The sequence below is a fragment of the Cheilinus undulatus genome, linkage group 18, assembly GCF_018320785.1.
Source record: "Cheilinus undulatus linkage group 18, ASM1832078v1, whole genome shotgun sequence".
Classification (NCBI taxonomy): Eukaryota; Metazoa; Chordata; class Actinopteri; order Labriformes; family Labridae; genus Cheilinus; species Cheilinus undulatus.
This window is the reverse complement of record NC_054882.1, coordinates 35,254,201-35,276,884: the sequence shown is the minus strand read 5'-3', so window position 1 is coordinate 35,276,884 and position 22,684 is coordinate 35,254,201. Positions and strand designations below refer to the sequence as shown.

General features: G+C 41.2%; 1 pseudogene; it reads left to right on the top strand.

The window, feature by feature from the left end:
* Positions 1-461: 461 nt before the first annotated feature.
* Positions 462-22,202, top strand: LOC121526594 (annotated as a pseudogene).
* Positions 22,203-22,684: the final 482 nt, after the last annotated feature.

The window sequence follows — 22,684 nt, the reverse complement described above, 5'->3', positions numbered from 1 at the left end:
TGCAGTAAACCTGATCCAGGATGTTATTGTCTCTGGTTGGAAAGTTTATGAGTCTATGGAGTTTGGGAAGTACTGCTTTAAGTTCCAGGTGGTTAAAGTCTCCAGCCACAATCACAGCTTCCTCAGGGTTTGCATTCATCCATCTGCTGATCAGACAGTACAGCTCCTCTAATGCTAGTGTAGCATTAGCCCGTGGTGGAATGTAGACGGCCACAATCAGGATAAAGCAGAACTCTCTAACCAGTTTAAACGGTCTGCAATTCAATGCCAGATATTCCAGGTCAGGGGAGCAAAAAGTTCCAATAACAGTGGTAGCTGTGCACCAGGAGTTGTGTATGTACAGTGCCAGGCCCTCACCTTTGCATTTGCCGGAGGCCGCAGTGCAGTCGGCTCAGAACAAAGAGCGCCCCCGTAGCTCCACCGCAGCGTCTGGAATGTTATTGTCCAGCCATGTCTGAGTGATGATCGCCACACAACTGTCCCTCCTTTGCTGGGCGATCCTCAGCCGAATCTGGTCCATTTTGTTGGCGATAGACCTTGCGTTCGTCAGGAAGAGACTGGGTCAGCACACAGGCCGCTCCTCTTGCCCCGCTTTTGTTTACGGTATTTCCTCCGTCTCCTAGGCCACAGAGGGGGGATGGTGATAGCGCCAGTGATCTGCTGCACTTCTGGTGGAATAAAATGCGGCTTGGGATATGCACAAAGTCTCTGATGACTCCCAATTTCTGATAATTCAGTACGTCCGTACTGAATTAAGGCATCCACTAGATGCAGAAGGGTAAAGTACACATATAGACAAACAAAAAGTCGAGAGCTCTGAGCCGCTGCATGTGTACACGCCGCCATGATGTCATTCTTATTTCTTGATCCCAGGGAGAAAAGGGTTCAGACCAGGTTTAAAGTCACTGAAATCAAAACCAAAGAAATAATCCAACTATAAACGACAGATAAAAACTAGATCTGGTTCCCTCAGGTCTCCAAGTCTACTCCATAATCCTTCCAAGCAGACAGAGTCTGATATTAAAGCTCTCTTCTCTGATTCCTTCATTACAGCTGAAAGACAGCAGGGGCCGCTCTGCTGTGGATCAGTGGGACAGACCAGAGGAGGTAATCTCTCCTCTGAAACCTCTCTGTGTGAAGACCAAGAAGCTCTGAGGTGAGATGAAGATCTCTAACGGTCACATGACTCCATCATAGGGAATGCCCTGATCAGGGTTCTAACAGCTGATCACCCATACCATCATCAGATGTGATCAGTCTACTTAGCTTTGTAGTGTCCTGGGACCTCCTACAGGGGGCAGTAGCAGGGGCGTTGCTAGGCATAAAGCTCTACTGGGGCACAGGCCCCCTACCATATCCCCTTCCTCCCACACACACACCCACACACCGCCCCACCCCACTGCCACACTCTTACTAAAACTACTACTTGAGATATTAATGAGTGTATGAACATATTTATTTTAACAATTATGAACACTTTGAACATGGCAGCAAAAGCATATATGACATAAACAATGGCTAGTCAGAACTCAAGTCAGAGGGGTCTGGCGACGCCCCTGGGCAGTAGAACCTGATAACAGGAGCCTAAAGTCATCCTGATTCAGCCAACAACAGGATTTTACTTCCTTAGAGGAACAGAGCAGAACTAAAACCTCCCAAGGATCAATGAAACAAGGACATCATGTGACTTTATCTTCACCCAAGAGTCATTTTACCAACTGGACCTTCCAGCTGATCAGATTGTTGACTCAGCATTATTTCAGGCATTTATGATCAGCTTCTGATCAGTCAGAGTATTCCTGCTCCATCATTGTCTTTAACACTCACTGTTTCATAGCAGCTGTTTCATCTACTTATAAACATCAACTTTATACAAACATATCATCTCTACATAAAGATATTTTCCTCATGTAAACATTTTCTGTCTTTAATAACATATCATGTTGTTATTCAGGTTCAGGATGGAGAAGAAGAGTCCAGACTCTGCTGATCCCAGCTGTGTGTCCATGAAGAGTGACCAGTCTATTGATTGTTTTTTTGACTTCAAACAGTCAGCAGATGAAAGGTAATAAATGATGAAAAATAAACACTGATATCATAACCAGGCCACCATTCCCTCATTCTTCATCATCTCTCCATCATCCTAAAAATAAACCAGGATGGTTGGATCTCTAGTTTTAAATGGACAGTGCTAACAGTTGAGTTCTTCATCTTTTGAGGACTAACAATCTAATAATCGTCATCAGGCAGACTGTTTGATTTGATATTCAGAGTTTAAGACCATTTCTAACATTGACCTACTGCTGGTCTATTTGTGGTGTCAGCTGGCTCCTTTCTGTGCAAATCTCTAAGGCTGAGCCCAGCCAGCCTCCAGAGAAAAGTCATTTCAGCCCCTTGGATCTGTGACCTTATTCTTTTGGTGATTACCCAGAGTTCGTGACCATAGCTGAGGGTTGTTAGGTAGACGGACCAATAAATGGAAAGCTTTGCCTTCCAGTTCCCTCTTCACCACGACAGACCAGCACCACACCCTCAGAACTGCTGATGCTGCAACAATCCACTGATATCACGCTCCCTCTTAGCCTCACTTGTGAACAAGACCCCAACATACTTGACCCTCATCCTGACTGCTTTGCACTCAGCTCTAAACTGTCCCAGTGCATGTGGTTTAAAAGTTAGTTTTACTTTGTTTTAAGGCCATCAGTTTGCAGGATTTTAAAAGTACGGTTTACTAATTGTGTAGAAACCATCCACTGAGCTTTTCTGTGTCTCACAAAGACATGGTGGAAACAAAAACCTCAGATGTGGACTCATCAGTCCAGATTTCCACTGGTCTAATGTCCACTTCTTCTGTTTCTGGGCCCAGTCCTTCCTCAGTAGTGACTTCTACTGAGAATCAAGGTCTGATTCATCCTGCTGTGCTGGTCTTCCTTTCCTGGGCCGGTCCTCATCAGAACCAGATTCATCAGAGCATCTGATAGCGTTAGTCACTGAACTTCAGGAGACTTTCAAAGTTGTTGAAATTGTTTTGACTGACTGACCTTAATGTCTGAAAGTATTGATTGACTGTTGTCTCTTAACTGCCATAATATGGATTAAAACAGTACTAGAATAACAACATTTACTCCATAGAACTGGGAACCAACCCTACCTCTGCATGACTAAACTAAAGATCTCTTACTCAGGAACAAATGAAATTACCAGGGATGTCCTGACCCCGATCATATATGTCGGATCGGAGCTGATATAAGCATTTTTAATTGATCAGAGATCGACAGTTTGATTTGATCAGCTCAGCCGGTCATTTACGTCAGCTGTTGTGAATGGAGCATAATTTACGACGGGCCATAAATGCATCAGTAACACAATAAAGCAGCAGTAACTGGTCGATTTCTTTGCTTTGGGACAACCAGCCCATCTCTATATTGGAGTCTTCTTGAGCTTTTGGACCCGCACTATGCTCTGCAGTCTCAACATTACATTATCACTGGCTTACCGCAGTGGTACAACAAAGTACGTGACAGCATACTAGAGAATTTAAAACGCAACTTCACTGCCACTAGCTTCACTACAGACGTTTAGAGCTCAGATGTTTGTCCCAAGTCACTGCTGAGCTTCACTAAAAAGTCCTCCACCTTTGAGTTAAGCATGAAGTATTACATGCATGCCAGTTTAGCGGGTCTCACACAGCAGAGCATGTAAAGCAGACCATCGAGAATGTTCCGAAACAAGAAGCTTCACTTTATTTTGAAGTAACAGTGGGTAAAGAAATAGAAGTGAGGGAGGAAAAAGTGATGTAGCAGCTCTAGTTGCACTTTAGAAATTGCACTGTAATAACAGGAGTGCCATGTATTTCATATTTGAGTTTTATTGAAAAGTGGTGGTGTTTTAGTTTATGTCTCAGATTAAGCTGCTACATTTTAACAGGGATTGTTGTTTTGAATCTGTATGATTCTTATGTTTTTGATCCTATTCAAGTTTAACTGTTTTGACTTCAGTTTTTGTTGTGACTAATACAGTGAAGTTAATATGTAACTTTATTTATTTATTGACAGATTATTAAAGCGAAACAGAGATAATACACTGTTTTGAGTAGAAATGTAATTTTGTTTTTTTACGTTTGCTGTACTGAGTTAAATGGAGTAAGTTTGAGACATCTAATGGTTATTTTTTTTACTTCAGTCATTTTTGCAGACAAAAACACTTGAAACTCTAATCTCTAAGTAACCTCTAATCTAAAAAGTAATTATGAAATCTGATCGGGACTTGGTATCAGTAGATGTTTAATATTTAAAAATCAGATCGGGATCGGAGGCCAAAGTGCTGATCGAGACAACCCTAGAAATTACAAAATCAACTCTAATTATTTTCAGACGTCTCCCTTCATAGTTTAGATGTCTTCACTATTATTCAACAATGTAGAAAAAACTAATGAGAAGCTGTGTCCAGTGTTGACTGTTACTGTATATAAACATGTGATGATGTTTTTCAGTATCAGGATTGAGAAGCAGAGCCCAGATCCTCCTGATCCCAGCTGTGTGTCCATGAAGAGTGACCGGTCTATTTATCGCCCTATCGACTTCAAACAACCTACAGATGGAAGGTAAGACATTAGACATTGATGGACAGTGATGTTGACTGGCTGTGGTCTGTGGTTCTGCACCAAACAGTGTTTAGCGTACTCGGTCTTCATGGGGTCTCTAGGTGAGGCCCTGGAGGGGGTTTTACCAGGAGACTCCATAGTTCTGCTGCTGGGTTAGTTAGAGAGAAACCTGGAAGGAGGTGACTGGGAGAAATGGTCTTCAGGATCTGAACCAGAGTTGGACTACTGTGATAGCCATGGATCAGCCATAGAAAACACCATATTCAAGCAGAGCGATATTCATGAGGGTACCTGATACCAGAGCACCCTAGACCAGATATGGATGGTTGATGATGGACTGGTTTCATCAGATCTGTGGCTGGATGTCTTTGACAGTCAGTTGAAGAGTTGAGCAGAGCTGTCAGCTGATCACCACCTGGTGGAGAGTTGGATCAGATAGGAGGAGACTGCCAGACAGGACTGGTAAACCCAGAATGGTAGAGAGAGTGAACTGGGAACATCTGCCTGTGAGGTCTCTGAGTCTAGGGACCACCACAAAGACTGCAAAGACTTTGGAGACCTCCTTTGAGCCGATGGGGTTTCAGTCATAGGTGTTGGGGGTAGGGGTGTAAATCACCAGTTTCATCCTGATAGGATACAATTTCGATATTTTGGACAATGATACGATATCTTTCAATATCACAAAATCTGTCACAATATGATTTCGATTCAATTTGATATGGGGCCCAGGATCAATATCAGGAGATTTTGCGCAAAAATGTCACATATTTACAGAAAAAAAACTAGAATGGCCATCTGAGGCGGCAGACCCACGCCTAAGCAACACCGAGGAACTTTACACTCCCATTGATTACTATGGTGTTCAAAATTTCGAAGTCTGAGAAAAACTGAACAAGTGTGCAGATCATCACCAAAATCTAGTGGATTCTTCCCTGTCACCATTCCCTGAAAGTTTGGTGAAGATCCGACTTTCCATTCTCGAGTTATCTTGTACACATACAAAGAAACAAACAAAGATACGGAACCCTTTACATAACCCCCTGCTGATTTCATTGGCGTGGGTAAAAAACTTTTTGTGCAATTAAATTATTGACAGGTCTCTGTATTTAATAAAAATATGTCTTTAACAAAAACAACAAAGACCTGATTACCCTTGATTACCTTTAATTTAGGAACACAGCTATGCACATTTGTGTTAAACTGTGCAGCACTTTGGTAAACTTGAATGATTTTAAAATGTGCTATATAAATAAAGTGGATTGGATAAAACATACTGATTTAAAACAAACATTTTCAGTACCAAACATTTTATTTCCTCACATCCCCAGATCACTCTAAGGCACCAATATAGACTTTTTCTGCAAGCCTTTATAATTATGATCAAAATGTTTGGCCTGTATTCCCATTTTAGATTTTTTTCTTAAACTTATTTACACATGTGGACTTCAACAGATATTTCTGCTCTATATCAGCCCTTCATACTTTACACAGGGGCCTGTTAATGTGGCAGATAGTTCATTTTTGTACTTTATTCATCTTATGAGATTTAAATGAGGTTAAATATGTGGCATATGATGTTATATAATGATTCTTTATAATTTTTTTATTTATTGCAACCTTGCTTTAAAAAAAATTGAAATGTTAGAATACTAGAGCAAGGTTTAATTATAACATACTGAAATTTATTATTTTTGCGGACGAAACAAATATTTTATGTTCTGGGGAGAACTTGCAGCAGCTAGCAAAAGTGGTCAATGAGGAGTTACAGAAACTTAAATGTTGGTTTGACAGGAATGGACTGTCTATTAATTTAAGTAAGACTAAGGTAATGTTTGGATTTCGTAAAACAGACCGAGTGTTTCAGTTGGGAACTGATAAAGATTGAAAGAGTGTATGAAACAAATTTTTGGGTGTCTGTATAGACCACAAGCTCTGCTGGAAACCACACATAAAATGTTTGTGCACCAAGATCTCAAGGAGCATTGGTATATGTTACGTGTTTCAAAGGTAGGTACCACCATAACAAATGATTTTGGTTCAGCACCTCTCAATTCCTGAAAAACACAGGTGAAAAGTTCAGAGGAATGAAGACCCGAACCATGCCCTAACCCTCTTCCCGAATTTCCTCTCTTTATTACAGAAATCAAGAACACATGACTCAATCATGCAAAACTTTCCCCTATGCATGAATATCTGTTGAAATGTCCATTGTGTAAATGTCCATATGCTACTCTAATAAAGTCCACTTGTATGGTTTCTCCCAATTATTTCTCATTGTTAGTTTCATAACATTCTTAAATGCACATTTTAATATGTCAGAGTGCCACTTTTCAATGTCAATGCTGTTTTGTAGACAACATCACAAAGTACAATTAAATCTGACAAAAGACTTACACATGAATTAATAGAAATTCACAGGGTGCTAGAAAACAGCAGACTTGCCCTTTAAACTGCTTACTGCAAAGTAAGACTGTTTTATCAAAAACATTAGGCATACTGCATGGGAAATGTTTCTTACTCTAAATAACAGTTAGGTTTGAATTCCACAAGGCTCAAGAACAGTACCTTTAATATCAACAAAATACCTCCATAAACTTATTCATGAAGTTTATAAACATTTTCACACCAAAAAAAGTGATAGCAAAATATCTGTCAAGTGTTCAGGGTTCCAGCTTTAGGCCCCGTTCACACGGAAACGAATTCAGGTGTATACGCAAAAAGTTTTTTGTCGGATTGGCGTTTCATCCACACGGAAACGGCGTTTTGGGTGACTGTAAACGATACTTTTTGAAACCGCGTCCCAGAGTGCAGAAATCCATAAACGAATACCGTTTCGTCTCCGTGTGGACTGTTATCCGCATCTTTCTTGAAATGATTACGTCACACACAGCGTAGCGCCCTTAAGGCGCCTGCGCGGGTTAGGCCAAAACAATAATAGCGGACTACACGGTTGTGTTCGTTCTGCAGAAGCTGCAGAGCTTGTTGTGGCTTTTACAGATATACGGATATTTCCTGAAACGATCCCGTAACTTTTCCAAAACGAAACGGCAGTATAGCGTTTTCGTTTCCATGTGAACGGGGCCTTAAATTTAGTGCTTTTTAATGCACACCTTCATGTAAGTAGTATCTCAAACCTCAGAGAAATGTAAACATTGCATGCCTAACAGGTTGCAGGCTGACCGTTTCCTGCTCTTTTTCTAAGTCCATATAATGCACTTAAGTCCGTCAACAAAACATTTCAAACTCGCGCTAAGTTTAGTTTAACATTGTTTCACTGTAAGTGGTATAATTTTGTGAATTTCACAGTGCACTAACCAAAACACACTGGTGAAAAGTTCAGAGGAATGAAGACCCGAACCATGCATTTCTCTTCCCGAATTTCCTCTGAGGAGGGGCAGTCCCTCACAGAAGTTAACCTGGGCGCAACATACCTAGGCTCATTAGTTCCCCCCTTCATTCTTCTCATGAACTAAGGTTCCTTCACATGTAAAATGTGGAGAAAATAACCACTTTGGTTTTCAGTAGCTAAAATTAAAGTGCTTTACTTCTGTAAACAGCAGATGAATTGAATTAAAGAATTTTAAGATTAAAAGAATAATACAACTGAAAACACAGGAAATGAAAGTGTCCTTACATTTTAAAGTGTACCACATATAGTGAGTCAAACCAGATACATACTAAAGCAAGAAACGTCACACACTTTATATTGTGCTTTAACTGTACCATATCTGTCTTACTGTGTTGAAGTATGGGGAAACACATACAAAAGCAACCTACAAAAGTTATGCACATTGCAAAAGAGAGTGATATGAATAAATAAATCATGCAGGACGTTTCGATCATACTAACCCGCTTTTCTTAAAATCTAAAGAACTCAAATTTATGGATTTAATTAAGTTTAAAACTGCTTAGTACATGCACAAAGCAAAAAACAGAGCACTGCCAAAGAACTTATTGAGATTTTTCTCAAGCAGACAAGCGGAATATAATTTGTGGGGGGAGTTGAATTTTAAACAAACTGCAGTCTGGACAAATCAAAAAAGTATGTGCATCTCAGTCTGTGGGGTAACGCTTTGGAACAGCCTTGATATTAAACTTAAAATGTGCAACAACACAATGAATTTCGAATCCTGTTATAAGCAGGTCTTAATAGGTCAGTACAGAGTTCAAGAATCAAGAAACATATTTAAGTCGCACTGGACTATAAGTCACAGGACCAGCCACACCATGAAAAAAGTGCAACTTACAGTCCAGAAAATACGGTATGTTTGTAGGTGTGTAGGTATGTTTTGTTTATATGTGTATATATTGTTATGTGTATACACATATAACTACTCAGGGATTAGAATTAGGGATGCAAGATATTGGACATTCTCCTGACAAAGGGCTTTAAAGAACAACAACACAGATTCTTAAATGCAAAAAAACTGGCTATAGTTCAGAGCTTAATTATGATTCTAAATTTCTGAGACTCAGGATGAACAGAAATCAAACTTCAACTAAAGTAGTTCTCCTGATTCTGCTTTAAACAGCACAAACTAACGAAGAAACCAAGTTTAATGGGCATTTCACTGTAAACAGCGCTGTAACAACACAGTGACACAAACATCTCCAATGCTGGAGAGGGGACACCTTAGTGCACCTTCTAGTGTGCACAGGAGACGGCACACAGAAGTCCACCATTGCTTTTGCCATGTTTCGTGCATGTCACGTTGGACGACATGCACGTTGTTTGTATCTCTATCTAAACATGTTATCAAAAGCGGCTGCAACTGCGGCTGCTGAGTGAGCACTCTTGTGAGTGTAGGACAGACTTTTTAAGAGTAAAATCTTCATCTATCCACGGAGGCAGTGAGGCTAAACGTGCTAACAAGACAGACACTTGATGTCTATATATCTGTGGTGAAGCTAATATGTCTAGCTTTAACGAGGAGCTTCTCTACGTGACTGGAAACAAAGTTTTGCAGTTCAGGTAAGGCTATAAGCGCCTGCTGGGTATAACGTAGCGGGGCTTTAAATGCATCATAAGCCGGTATATTCCACCACACTGAAAGGCTGATTATCAAGAGCTATAAATTCAATGATTTTCCTGTTCAGCTCCTTACCTTTGGGTGGTCACTGTTGTATTTTTTAGCTTTGTTGAATGACTGAAATAGAGGCTGCTGCCGAGTTTTCCCTGGCACGAAGTTTTGCCATTCTTTATAGTCCTTGCAGTCATTAGGTTGGCAGTTTTTTAGATGCAAAATTAAACTGGTGGTGTTAAAGGCATGTTGTTGAGCTCTTCCACGCATCTGATGTACTTAACAAGCAATGCAAACAGCTACTTTGCTGTCTTGTTCCCACCCCTCAGACTTCTCCCGCACAGCTGACATGTAGAGTTTGTTGTTGCTAGCGCATGTCCGGCGACATCGCGTGCGCTTAATTATGACGTCATGTTATCGGCCGTACACATCGGCGTAAATTTTACAAACGGCCGATACCAATAATTAACTTTTTAAGCTATTATCGGTCGATACCGATATACTACCTTTAATATCGTGCATCCCTAATTAGAATCTCTTAAAATGAAGTAATATGAATGACATACAGTGCTTAACAAATTAATTAGACCGTCTTAACCCTGACCAAAGTAAGGTTAATGTCCCAGCTGCCCTAAATTAACAGCATTGGTAATTACTAAAATAATTTTTATGTTTCTGCAATGGTTAATACACCAATATGTAGAAGCTCTTTAACCCAAATGATATTTTTAATGCTAGAATATAATTATTATTGTTATCCATGAATTTTCAAATGTACTGATTTAAAAAAAAACTGAAAAAATAGTAAAGCTCATTAATATTTCTTGATTAATAGGTCAAATTATAGTTATTTACTGTCATTCCTGAACAGAAAAATGAGTTTTATTGGTTGAATGTTATGCTTGATTCATTTCTGACTTCTCAGAGAAGCCCAGTGAGGCAGCTCAAATTTGGGTGAATTCAGTTTGAAATCCCTCATTCCTGTTCAAAATGGTAAAACGTGGAGAGCTGACTGAAAATAAAAGAGTCCGCATTAAAGCACTTCATGATGCTGGATGGTCTCTGAGACAAATATGACAGGTGGTCTAATACATTTGTTAAGCACTGTATATACATTTATATATATGTAGGCATGGTGTATGTAGACATGTATTTACTCAGGTATCAAAATCTTAAAATGAAGTAATAGGGTAGGTATCTAAGATGTATGTGTAAATATACACTATTGTGTGGATGTGTAAATGCATTTACTCAAGTATTAAAATCTCTTAAAGGGAAGTAATACTGTATGGTAGGTATTCTTGCATGTGTATATATGTATATGCAGACTTTTTTGTTCTTTTTGTTTGGTATGACAAGTAATATGATTTTCATTGAGCAATGAATTGTTGTATTTTTGTTTATTTTTTATGTTTGAGATAAATAAAGATCAAACCAAATCAAATAACAGACGTTTCTGTGATGTGCAGCTTTATAACAAGAGTGAGGGGGTGGGGGGTATACACACAACAGCTGTCCTGCTTGTACCACGTTAAGTTTGGACAGCTTATATTTTCATTATAAATCTAACGTGAGACGGCGATACAAAATAAGTGTATCAAAGGAGATAAGCAGCAGCGGACTATTTCCTCTCTGTGTATCTGCGGTCTGCTGCAAACAGCACTCGCCTTCTCAGCCATAACGGGTGGAGTGTTTTTATCTGTGAACGATCTCATACGGCGGTTATGTATGGATAAAGACGTAGATGTAGTCGGCAAACTAAGGGGAGAGATCCGTCCTGCAGTAGCGTCTGTCTGAAATATGTCCACACAGCAGAGAGAGGAGAGGATATCCTCTTTCCCTCAGCCGTGAAACTTTAAGCCACAGATGCTACTTAGCTTGCAGCTAGCTTGTTGAGGATGCTGCCTGGGGCAGAAACTGTCAACGGGCGTGCAGAGGGAACTTCAAAATAAAAGCATAGCTTGAAGCATCCATTTAGATTGATTTTTTGACTTTCCATCTTTCTGATTGGATCATCAATCAACCAATCGATGTATCGATATACATCAGTGAATCGTTACACCCCTATTAGGGGGTTAGTTATTGATGAACTGATCTCTTTCAACATTCATACGTCCATCCCATAGTAAATGTGTAATAATGATTTAAAGCCCCTACATTTAAGCCATGCTATGTTGTTGACCTTTAAAGCTGTGTGGTTAAATGTCCTTAAAGCTGATGTTTTTTTCTACAGAGTTCAGCTGGAACCATCAGAGTTCTCCAGAGATCAGTCCAAACAGCAGAAACCAGAGCTGGACTCCATATTTAAGGTGTGTACATGACAGTTTATGGTGGAGCACATCTATCTAGAGATCATTGTAAACTCTTTTTCTATCAGTGTGTCAGATCAAACCCAGGCTGTCATCTAAACATTTATATTCTCTTTGTGTTCCAGCTGCTGGAGGAGAACATTATCATCTTTGTGAAGAAAGAACTGAAGAGATTTCAGAAGGCTCTGAGTCAGGATAACCCAGAATGTCTTAATGAGGATGAGGAGGTGTTGGTTGATAAAGATGAAGAGCAGAGAGGCTTTTCTGGAGATCACAGAGAACTTCCTGAGGAGAATGAAGCAGTACGAGCTGGCTGACTGTCTGAGGAACCGTAAGTTTGAAAAGTCAAAAATGAAAGTAGATGTAAGATGAAGAAGAGATAAAGAGGAGGTTTAATATGCTGCACATACCCACTGAACATCTGATGAGATTTTTGGATGAAACTGGTGGAGGAAGAAGAACTGCACAGCCACTCTTTTATAGTCCAACTTTTATCAGGATCAGCTCATTCACATCATCTGTTTCTTGTTCTTTCAGCATCTCCTGCTTCAGTATGCCAAAAGAAACTCAAGTCTAACCTGAAGCAGAAGTTCCAGTGTGTGTCTGAGGGGATAAGTAAAGCAGGAAACCCAACCCTTCTGAATCAGATCTACACAGACCTCTACATCACTGAGGGAGGGACTGGAGAGGTCAACGAGGAACACGAGGTCAGACAGATCCAAACAACATCCAGGAAAGCAGACAGAGCAGAAACTACCATCAGACAGGAAGACATCTTTAAAGTTCCATCTGGAAGAGATGAACCAATCAGAAGAGTGATGACGAAGGGCGTGGCAGGCATTGGGAAAACAGTCTTAACACAGAAGTTCACTCTGGACTGGGCTGAAGGCAAAGCCAACCAGGACATCCAGTTCACATTTCCATTCACTTTCAGAGAGCTGAATGTGCTGAAAGAGAAAGAGTTCAGCTTGGTGGAGCTGGTTCATCACTTCTTTACTGAAACCAAAGAAGTAGGATTCTGCAGGTTTGAGGACTTCCAGGTGGTCTTCATCTTTGACAGTCTGGATGAGTGTCGACTTCCTCTGGACTTCCACCAAACCAAAATTCTCTCTGATGTCAGAGAGTCCACCTCAGTGGGTGTGCTGCTGACAAACCTCATCAGGGGGAACCTGCTTCCATCTGCTCGCCTCTGGATAACCACACGACCTGCAGCAGCCAATCAGATCCCTCCTGGGTGTGTCGACATGGTGACAGAGGTCAGAGGGTTCACTGACCCTCAGAAGGAGGAGTACTTCAGGAAGAGGTTCAGAGATGAGGGTCAGGCCAGCACAACCATCTCCCACATCAAGACATCCCGAAGCCTCCACATCATGTGCCACATCCCGGTCTTCTGCTGGATCACTGCTACAGTTCTGGAGGATCTGCTGAAGACCAGACAGAGAGGAGTGCTGCCCAAGACCCTGACTGAGATGTACATCCACTTCCTGGTGGTTCAGTCCAAAGTGAAGAGCATCAAGTATGATGGAGGAACTGAGACTGATCCACTCTGGAGTCCAGAGAGCAGGGAGATGATCGAGTCTCTGGGTAAGCTGGCTTTTGAGCAGCTGCAGAAAGGAAACCTGATCTTCTATGAACCAGAACTGAGAGAGTGTGGCATCGATATCAGAGCAGCCTCAGTGTACTCAGGAGTGTTCACACAGGTGTTTAAAGAGGAGAAAGGACTGTACCAGGACACGGTGTTCTGCTTCATCCATCTGACTGTTCAGGAGTTTCTGGCTGCTCTTCATGTCCATCAGACCTTCACCAACTCTGGAGTCAATCTGATGGCAGAGGAACAAACAACATCCAGATCTACAATGACACAGCTCTACCAGAGCGCTGTGGATCAGGCCTTACAGAGTCCTAATGGACACCTGGACCTGTTCCTCCGCTTCCTCCTGGGTCTGTCACTGACCACCAATCAGAATCTCCTACAAGGTCTGCTGACACAGACAGGAGGTGACTCAAAGACCAAGCAGGATACAGTCCAGTACATCAAGACAAAGATCAATGAGGATCTGTCTGCAGAGAAAAGCATCAACCTGTTCCACTGTCTGATTGAACTGAATGATCGTTGTCTAGAGGAGGAGATTCAACAGTCTCTGAGATCAGGACGTCTCTCCACAGATGAACTGTCTCCTGCTCAGTGGTCAGCTCTGGTCTTCATCTTACTGTCATCAGAAGAAGATCTGGACGTGTTTGACCTGAAGAAATACTCTGCTTCAGAGGAGGCTCTCCTGAGGCTGCTGCCAGTGGTCAAAGCCTCCAACAAAGCTCTGTAGGTGAACTCACAGCTGACAGATTCAAGTAGTTTGTCTGTATTTAGAGAGAAAAACTTTTCTACCTCTGTTTCCTTTTCAGACTGAGTGTCTGTAACCTCTCAAAGAGAAGCTGTGGAGCTCTGTCCTCAGTCCTCAGCTCCCAGTCCTCCAATCTGAGAGACCTGGACCTGAGTAACAACGACCTGCAGGATTCAGGAGTGAAGCTGCTTTCTACTGGACTAAAGAGTCCACACTGCAGACTGCAAACTCTCAGGTGAGTCCAAGGACAATGACAACTGTGTCAAAGTCTCCCAACTAGAAGGTGTAGGAAGGGGTGTTGGAGACTGAAGATGCCACATGTAGTCCTGATAGCTGAAGGCTCCTCCTCCCGTGACCTTTCTCATGTCCACTGTTTCTCTGTGTTTCTAGTCTGTCTGGCTGTATGGTCACAGAGGAAGGCTGCTCTTCTCTGGCCTCAGCTCTGAGCTCGTCCTGTCTGACAGAGCTGGACCTGAGCTACAATCATCCAGGAGAACCAGGAGAGAAACTACTGTCTGCTCTCCAGGAGGATCCAGACTGCAGACTGGAGACACTGAGGTACAGACAGAAAGACTCAGACAGACAGACTGATTCTTGGTAGTAAAGTTGTCTCTCAGCACTTCAGCTATACAGGGTCTTTAATGTCTTTATTTTTGGCGGACTGCTGAGGTCAGCCCTGCAGATGGGTCTGTCTGTGTCTGACTGACTGAGTGAGTGATGCTACTTTCAGAGTCATACTGTACAGAGTTACTAAAACAAGGGCAGAGAGCAACACTGAAAGTTTTCCATGACAGAAAAGATGTTTTCTCTCTCCTTCCAATCTGTTTCAGCATGATTATCATTATGGTGGGCTTGTCCAGTATATCCAGGGCCTGCTGCTGTGGTAGCTGTTAGCTCGGATGTTGCTGTAGGAACACAGCTGTTTAATCAGAACTGGACCACATTTCTATTTAAAACCAGAGTCTAATTTAAAAGCCAAGGTGGTACAGAATGGAGAGCTGTTTGGGAGCTGAAAGAGCCGGCTCTTCTTGCTGAGCTGAGCCAAATGATCCAGATCTCTGAAAACAGCAGGAATTCCCATCACTAGTCTACTGACTGGCCTTGGCATCAATTTTAGATGAATGGGTCCTTGCTGTTTAGGTTCCCTGTTTCATTCACTGTGCCAGCCTGTCACTGCTGCCTGTCTCCCTCTCTACCAGGCTACGTGAGGTAAAAACCACAGGCACTGATACAGACAGATATGAGGAGAGGACAAACATCATGAGGTGTTGGAGAGGAGGACGTTTTTGTTCCTCTGTCTTTCTAAAAACTTGCCACCGGCCAGTGTTTTGATGTTTGCTTGTCAGAGCCAAACTTTGACAAAATCAACCACGGTTCAAACAAATATCTGCTGTAATTTCCAAATCCTTGACATCCAACATAAAAGGCCCCGAGACACGCTTAAAATTTTTTTGTCTGCCCTTCAACACATTGGTGATCCTGTCCAGTGGGAGGGTAGACAACATCTGTAGCCTCCACTGACCTACAGCAGGCCCATGGTCCTTCTTCTAACATAACCAAATACACCTGTTCACATTCAGCAGGCTTATATCTATAAACACTTTTCACCCTTTGTATATGCAGGCTTCTCTGGCCATCAGCCAAACAAGAACAGTCTTCGGTCCAATACAGATTTCTTAGAAATGATTTTTTTAATTACATCTCTTTTTCCCTCCCAGAACAGTACCATTTTTCTACAGTACTACATACAATGAACCAGTGTTCCTCTACATTCAGTACATTTTGGACACATGTCAGGAATATTACATAATACCTACTGGGATCTACTGGCGTTACATAAATTGGCATTAACCATTTGAACTGGATTACTCTGAGGCGTATATTAACAGATCTGGTATGTGCTAAGTTACATGCATCTCTCCAATCCGCCTCTGATACTTCTAACCACAGATCTTCATTCCAAGCTTTCAGTCTACCGTATGAGTCTTCAGACATTTTAGACATCATAACATTACAAATATGCCATATTTTACCTTTTTTTCGAATATCTTTTGTCATCATCTCCTCTAAAGTCGATTGAGCAGGTTTTGTCAGTACATTGTTCTGGTTTTTCTCTATGAAGCTTCTGAGTTGAAGATATTTAAATAAATGTTTTTTATCTGTATAAATTCTATCTTGCAGCTCCTGAAAGCATGTGAGTGTGTCAGATTTGGGTAGATAAATACCTTGAATCATTCTTAATCCTTTGGCTCTCCATAGATGAAATACTGCATCAGCTCTCCCAGGGACAAACAGTTGGTTAACCCATATTGGACTAAATTGAGATAAACTATTTGGTTCTTTTAAATATTTTTCACGTCCCTCCATACTCTAATCATATTTTTAAGTATAAGATTTTTTGTCTGTTTTAACAATTTTGTAATTGTATTTGAGGACATGTATGAAGGGAGTTCTAAATTTAACCCTTGGTTTTCCATATCTACCCAGTGTGGAGAATGATTTGTGTAATAGAACATCATAGACCTCAACTGTGCAGCCCGGTAATACAATTGGAAATTGGGGCTTTTCAGGCCTCCATGACCATATCGAAGCTATAACAAAGACAGACTGAGTCTTGACCTCCTATGATTCCATATTAACCGTATGAACATCTTTTTAATTTGAGAAAAGAAGCCAGGAGGAGGTGGCATGGAAATGTTTGGAGATACAGAGTAATTTTGGCAACACATTCATTTTTAAGGATTCTCCCAATCATAGATATTGGTAGCAGCATCCATTTTTCAGTTGAGTTATTTAGGTCTGTACTGATAAGATTGTAATTCATTTCCACTAATTATTTAAGATCTGTCAAAATTTGGATCCCCAGGTACTCAAACTGTGAAACTACATTAAATTGTAATACATCCTGAGTTGGACTGGCTCTCGTTGCATTTAATAACAAGATCGAAGACTTGGTTTTATTTATTTTATAACCAGAAATACTACTAAATGACCTGATTTTTTCCCAGAATGATTGGTATTGACTTGCTTAAATTTAACAAAAATAAAATTACATCATCTGCAAAAAGTGAAATTTTATGACTTGTTGGTCCAACCAAACTCCCACTAAACTGAGGGTGAAAGCGTGTTGGAATTGCAAATGGTTCGATTGCTAATGTGAACAGCAGGGGGAAAGTGAGCAACCCTGTCTACAACCTCTGTTAATCTTCATTGGTTTTGAAATATTTCTATTTATCATAATTTTGGCAGTTGGATTCTTATACAGTATCTTGACCCATTTTAAAAAATTTGTTCCACAGCCAAAGTTTTCTAGAACCTCGAAAAGATACAGCCACTCTATCAAATGCCTTTTCAGCATCTATTGATAGAAGAGCAGTGTCTGGTGCATCATTATTATAATGAATTATATTTAATCCTCTCCTTACATTATGAAAGCCCTGCCTACCTATGAATCCGATTTGATCCCGATCAATTACATCTGGCAAAATCTTTTGTAATCGCCGAGCTAAAACCTCAGTGATTATTTTTAAACCAGAATTTAATAGAGTAATAGGTCTAAAATTTTCACATTAATTGGGGGGTTTACCTGATTTTGGCAAAAGGGCAATCATTGCTGCATTCATTGTGGAAGGGAGATAATTTGACAGAAAAACTTCTTTAATCATTTCCAACGGAGGGTCAATTAATTCATCTTTAAATTTCTTATATAGATCAATTGGGAGACCATCCGGCCCCTAGTGATGAGAAGATTTGCCATGAATTGAATCATTCATTTTTAACATTTAAAATATTTGCAAAAAAAAAGTAATATTTAAAATGTGAAAGTGTTTCTGAGTTATAAGTTTGATAAATCAGACGGCTGTCACAGCGCTGTTTAATGCTTTTCTTCATGGTCAAAAAAGCTTTGTGCTGTTTAGGGGGTACTTGGCTGGAAAAATCTTTCATAGGGGGTACATGAGTAAAAAAAGACTATCGGCACCACAACAGTCAATTATTTATCTGATCAGTCATTTCATTACTGTCAGCATTTCCATAACATTTAGGCCTTCTTCATTTGAAAGTATTATTAATTCTAGTAGATTTTTAGCTTTCTTTTCAGTAGCTCTGCTTGAGAAGGGATCGTTTAAAGGACAATTTAAAAGAGAGTTCAAACCAACCATTAGATGAGTCTATGTCCCTTACCTCTGGACTATGTCAGAGTTAGCTCTATGTAATAAGGGGAAAGGAACATGTCTATAATTATGTGGTATTCCACTCGCTGTGAGGATCCCGTTGAAGCCAAAAATAGCAGAGCTCCCAGTCATCATGACATGAAGTTTGAATATTGTTCCTTTTCTAGTATTGATTGACGTCCAGCCAAGGATCACATGATGATAGACTGCCATATTGATCTTTAGAGCACAGGCCTAGTAAATGTATAATAGAGGGAATTTAGAGAAAGCCCTGCAGAACAACCATGCACAGGTAAAAAGTTAAAGGAAAATAAAGTCACATGAAGAATGAGAGTGTCTGTATCTATCCTGACCATCCCTGATGTCTAAGCTGGCTCTGTTTCTTCCTCCAGACTGGACCATGGGGGACAGCACAGACTGGAACCAGGTCTAAAGAAGTGTGAGTGTCTGAATTGTGGATTAGTGAGAACACAATGATGAATGTGGCTGATGAATCAGGTAACCATGGGAACCAACAATGATTGAGGCTGTGTCTGAATCCATCTGTGTCTTTGGGTCTGAAAGTATGAAGGTCCACTTTCACAATCACTGACATTCATCAAACACAAACAGTTTTAGAGTTCTGAGGAGAGGAAACACTACGGCTCAGTCCCTATCAGCCCTTAGACCCACCCCTATGTTTACACCTTCCTCTCTACTGGGAGGGGGTCCTGGTTCTTCTTCAATGGAGGGCTAGGACCACATGGACCTTTTCCAGCTTCTCTGGGGGGTCCTGAGGAGTTCTCAGACCAGATGGGTTATATAGTCCCTCCAGAGAGTTCTGGGTCTGACCTGAGGTCTCCTCCCAGTTGGATGGACCTTGATGACCTCCACAGGGAGGAAGCCAGGAGGATCCTGACGAGCTGAATCCTTCAGAGGTGAAGGACGTCCTCCCCCTCTCTAAGGCTGAACCCAGACACCCTCCAGAGGAATCTGATTTCAGATGCTTCTATCTCATTCTGTTGATCTTTCTCCACATACAGCACCATCATGACAGCTACTGAGTATTGGTGGATGGAATATAGCACCACCCAGTGGACACAGGAGGTGAAATCAAAGCCATGAATGTAAAGTCAAAGCCATAGAAATGTCTGAACTTTTAAGTGTTTGGTGTCTATCTGTGATTGTAGAGCTGCAGCCAGGCATGGACAAGCCATCCGGCATACCGGGCAATGCCCAGTGGGCCAAAGCACATTTCTGGGCCGGCCCAGGGCTGTCACAATTCAACCAAAAAAAGTATATTATAAATCACTTTAATCGACCGCGACGGCCCATTGGTTGATTTTCTTAAAGGACATTGGGCCAATCCAATGAAATCTCTCAGCCCTCCTCGGCCCACCCCTCCAATCCCCCTTGACCAAGATTATCAAATTTTGCCATTTAAGCTGACCGGAGTTGGAGAGAGTGTGCTCACACTCCACCCTCAGTGTCAAAAATCCACCAGTTTCTGCTGCCAGTCAACAACACTGCAGCTTTAAAGCAGCAAAAGGCTCAGTTCTTATTATATCGATGATATCAATAAACATTGCGAGATAAGAACAAGAATTCAAACCAAGTGCCTTAATCCCCAAATGCATTTAATGAACACTCTGCAGCAGAAAACACGTGCTAGTTTGATGTCTTCATGATAAAACAATCTTCTGGTTTTATGGTTGAGGGCGAAGGCATCAGTGAGTTCTGCTTGGTCCAGGGATCGGGTTCTGTCTGAGTTTAGTGCCAGCAGTACCAGGGTGCTGGTCTGAGAGTCTACGCTGCTGTTCCTCAACTCATTCTTTAAACGACGCAGACATCACAGCTCACTGATGTGACAGGAAGGTCAGAGATATGGATAGGAGTTTAAATAAGTCTATGAAGGCATCCAGAGGTTTTTTGCCTTATAAACCAAACTTCCCCTGAGTGGGATTAAAACAGCTGCGCTCAGGATGACAAATGTTTTCCCTGTGTAATTGTCCGTCAGCCACAAACGTAGACACCGTATCTTGCTTTGATGAGGGACTCAGTTTAATCTCCCAACTGATTTAATCTCTCATTATTACAATCTGTATTGCCAAACTAATATCAACTAATTTTATTCACGTATGATTAAATTTTATGTCAACAAGAAGGGAAATTGTGGTCTTGATCACTTAAGTTTAAACGGGACATGGTTTATCAATCCTGTGGTGTGTTTAACTCCAGGTCTCATCAAAGGTCTGGTAAAAATTCCTCTCATAACAATAAAAACAATATTTTATAACTGAACATTTAATCCTAATCTGGACACAGACATGAGACATGAGGCATGAGAGGTCGGCATGTTTAGTCTTGGTACTGCACAAAAAAATGCATCCAAAATACACACGGATATGGCCCAGTTCATCACGCGTGCAGGGATGTCAGAGGGATTCAGATAGAGTGGACATGCAGAAAAATGACTGCAGGGCTCAGACATGTGTTTAAAGTCAAGTTTTCACTCAGCAGGTGAGGGTTTGCAGCTTTATAAACAGCGCAGTGTGATGAATCTCTGCCCCCCCCCTTCTCTCTCTCTTTCTTCTCTCTGGACTCTGATCCCAGGAGAAATAGAGCTCAGTGTGTGTGTGTGTGTGTGAGAGAGAGAATTGCTTTTATAGCCTTTCTTTTCAAATAATGCTATGAGTAGACTTGGTGTCCAACTTACAGTGTTATTTAGCTTGCCATAAAGTTACAGTTTGCATGTGTTACAGCTCAGAGTTATTATTATCATGTAATATTAGTGAAACATTGCTTTGCCGAAATGGATGATTTATCATTGGTAGTGTGGCCATCTCTCCCAAGATGAAGTGTCTGTGAGTAGTGAAAGAGCGTATCATTTTTTTTTTAACATGGTTACTCTCTTCCATGTAGGCTGCTGCACTTTATTTTAATTTCTGAAACAACACAATGTGCACATATGTCCTCTGTGTGTTGTGTGCCTTTACATATCATATAAATAACCATGGTGGGCGACCATGGCCAGCAATGCCAGGGCCATTTTTGGTCCCAGTCCAGCCCTGGCTGCAGCTCACTGTGGTCTGTTGATTCCAATAGAAACAGGAAGTAGAATTTCAGGGCTGATAAACAGGATTCAGGGCTGAAGATGAAATGCTAGTTTGACTCTGTCAGTAACCTTGTTTAGGAATGATCAGATGATAACCATCAGCTGTGTCTCCTTCTCTCCATCAGATGCCTGTGAGCTGGAAGTGGACACAAACACAGTGAACAGATACCTCAGACTGTCTGACAACAACAGGACGGTGACATGTGTGATGGAGGATCAGTCATATCCTGATCATCCAGACAGATTTGATAACTGTCCTCAGCTGCTGTGTGGGACTGGTCTGACTGGTCGCTGTTACTGGGAGGTCGAGTGGAGAGGATGGGTTCATGTATCAGCGAGTTACAGAGGAATCAGACGGAGAGGAGGAGATGGATGTGAGTTTGGATCTAATGATCAGTCCTGGAGTCTGAGGTGCTCCTCTGGTTACTATGTCCGTCACAATAACAGAGGAAGAGAAATCTCCTCCTCCTCCTCCTCTTCATCGTCTGGTAGAGTAGGGGTGTATCTGGACCATCCTGCTGGCTCTCTGTCCTTCTACAGAGTCTCCTCTGACAGACTGATCCACCTCCACACCTTCAAAACCACATTCACTGAACCGCTCTATCCTGGGTTTGGGGTTTGGTCGCCACCTCCAGCTTCCTCAGTGTCTCTGTGTTCTGTGTAGCTCAAACTCTGCTGTCTGAATCCAAAGCTTAGTCAGACTACACACCAGATGATTGATCCTCTCTGATGAATCTGATTAGTTGTAAATCTTGACAGTCACTCTTCAGTAGATAAACTTGTGTTGGTGAAAAATGTCTCCTCTGCTTCTCTTTTCTAAATAAATGTTCTCATTGTAGAATCTTGTGTTATTGTGTCACCTCATTTTCACCAGCAATGAATTATGGGAAAAAAACATTAGCACTGATGATAAATGACTTTGAGATTAAAAAGGTCACAATGATAAATCTGAAGGCTAAAATCTGAGATCAAAATTCAAACTTGCTGTCTCAAAAGGTCAAAAAACGGTATTTAAAGAAAAAAATGTTGTAAAGGGCAAATACATGAGATAGAAAGTTAAAATCATAATTCATACTGTCAAAATATGAGATCAATTCAAAATCATTGGTTTAAAATGTCAAAATGCGAGAAAAAATTAAATTTTGA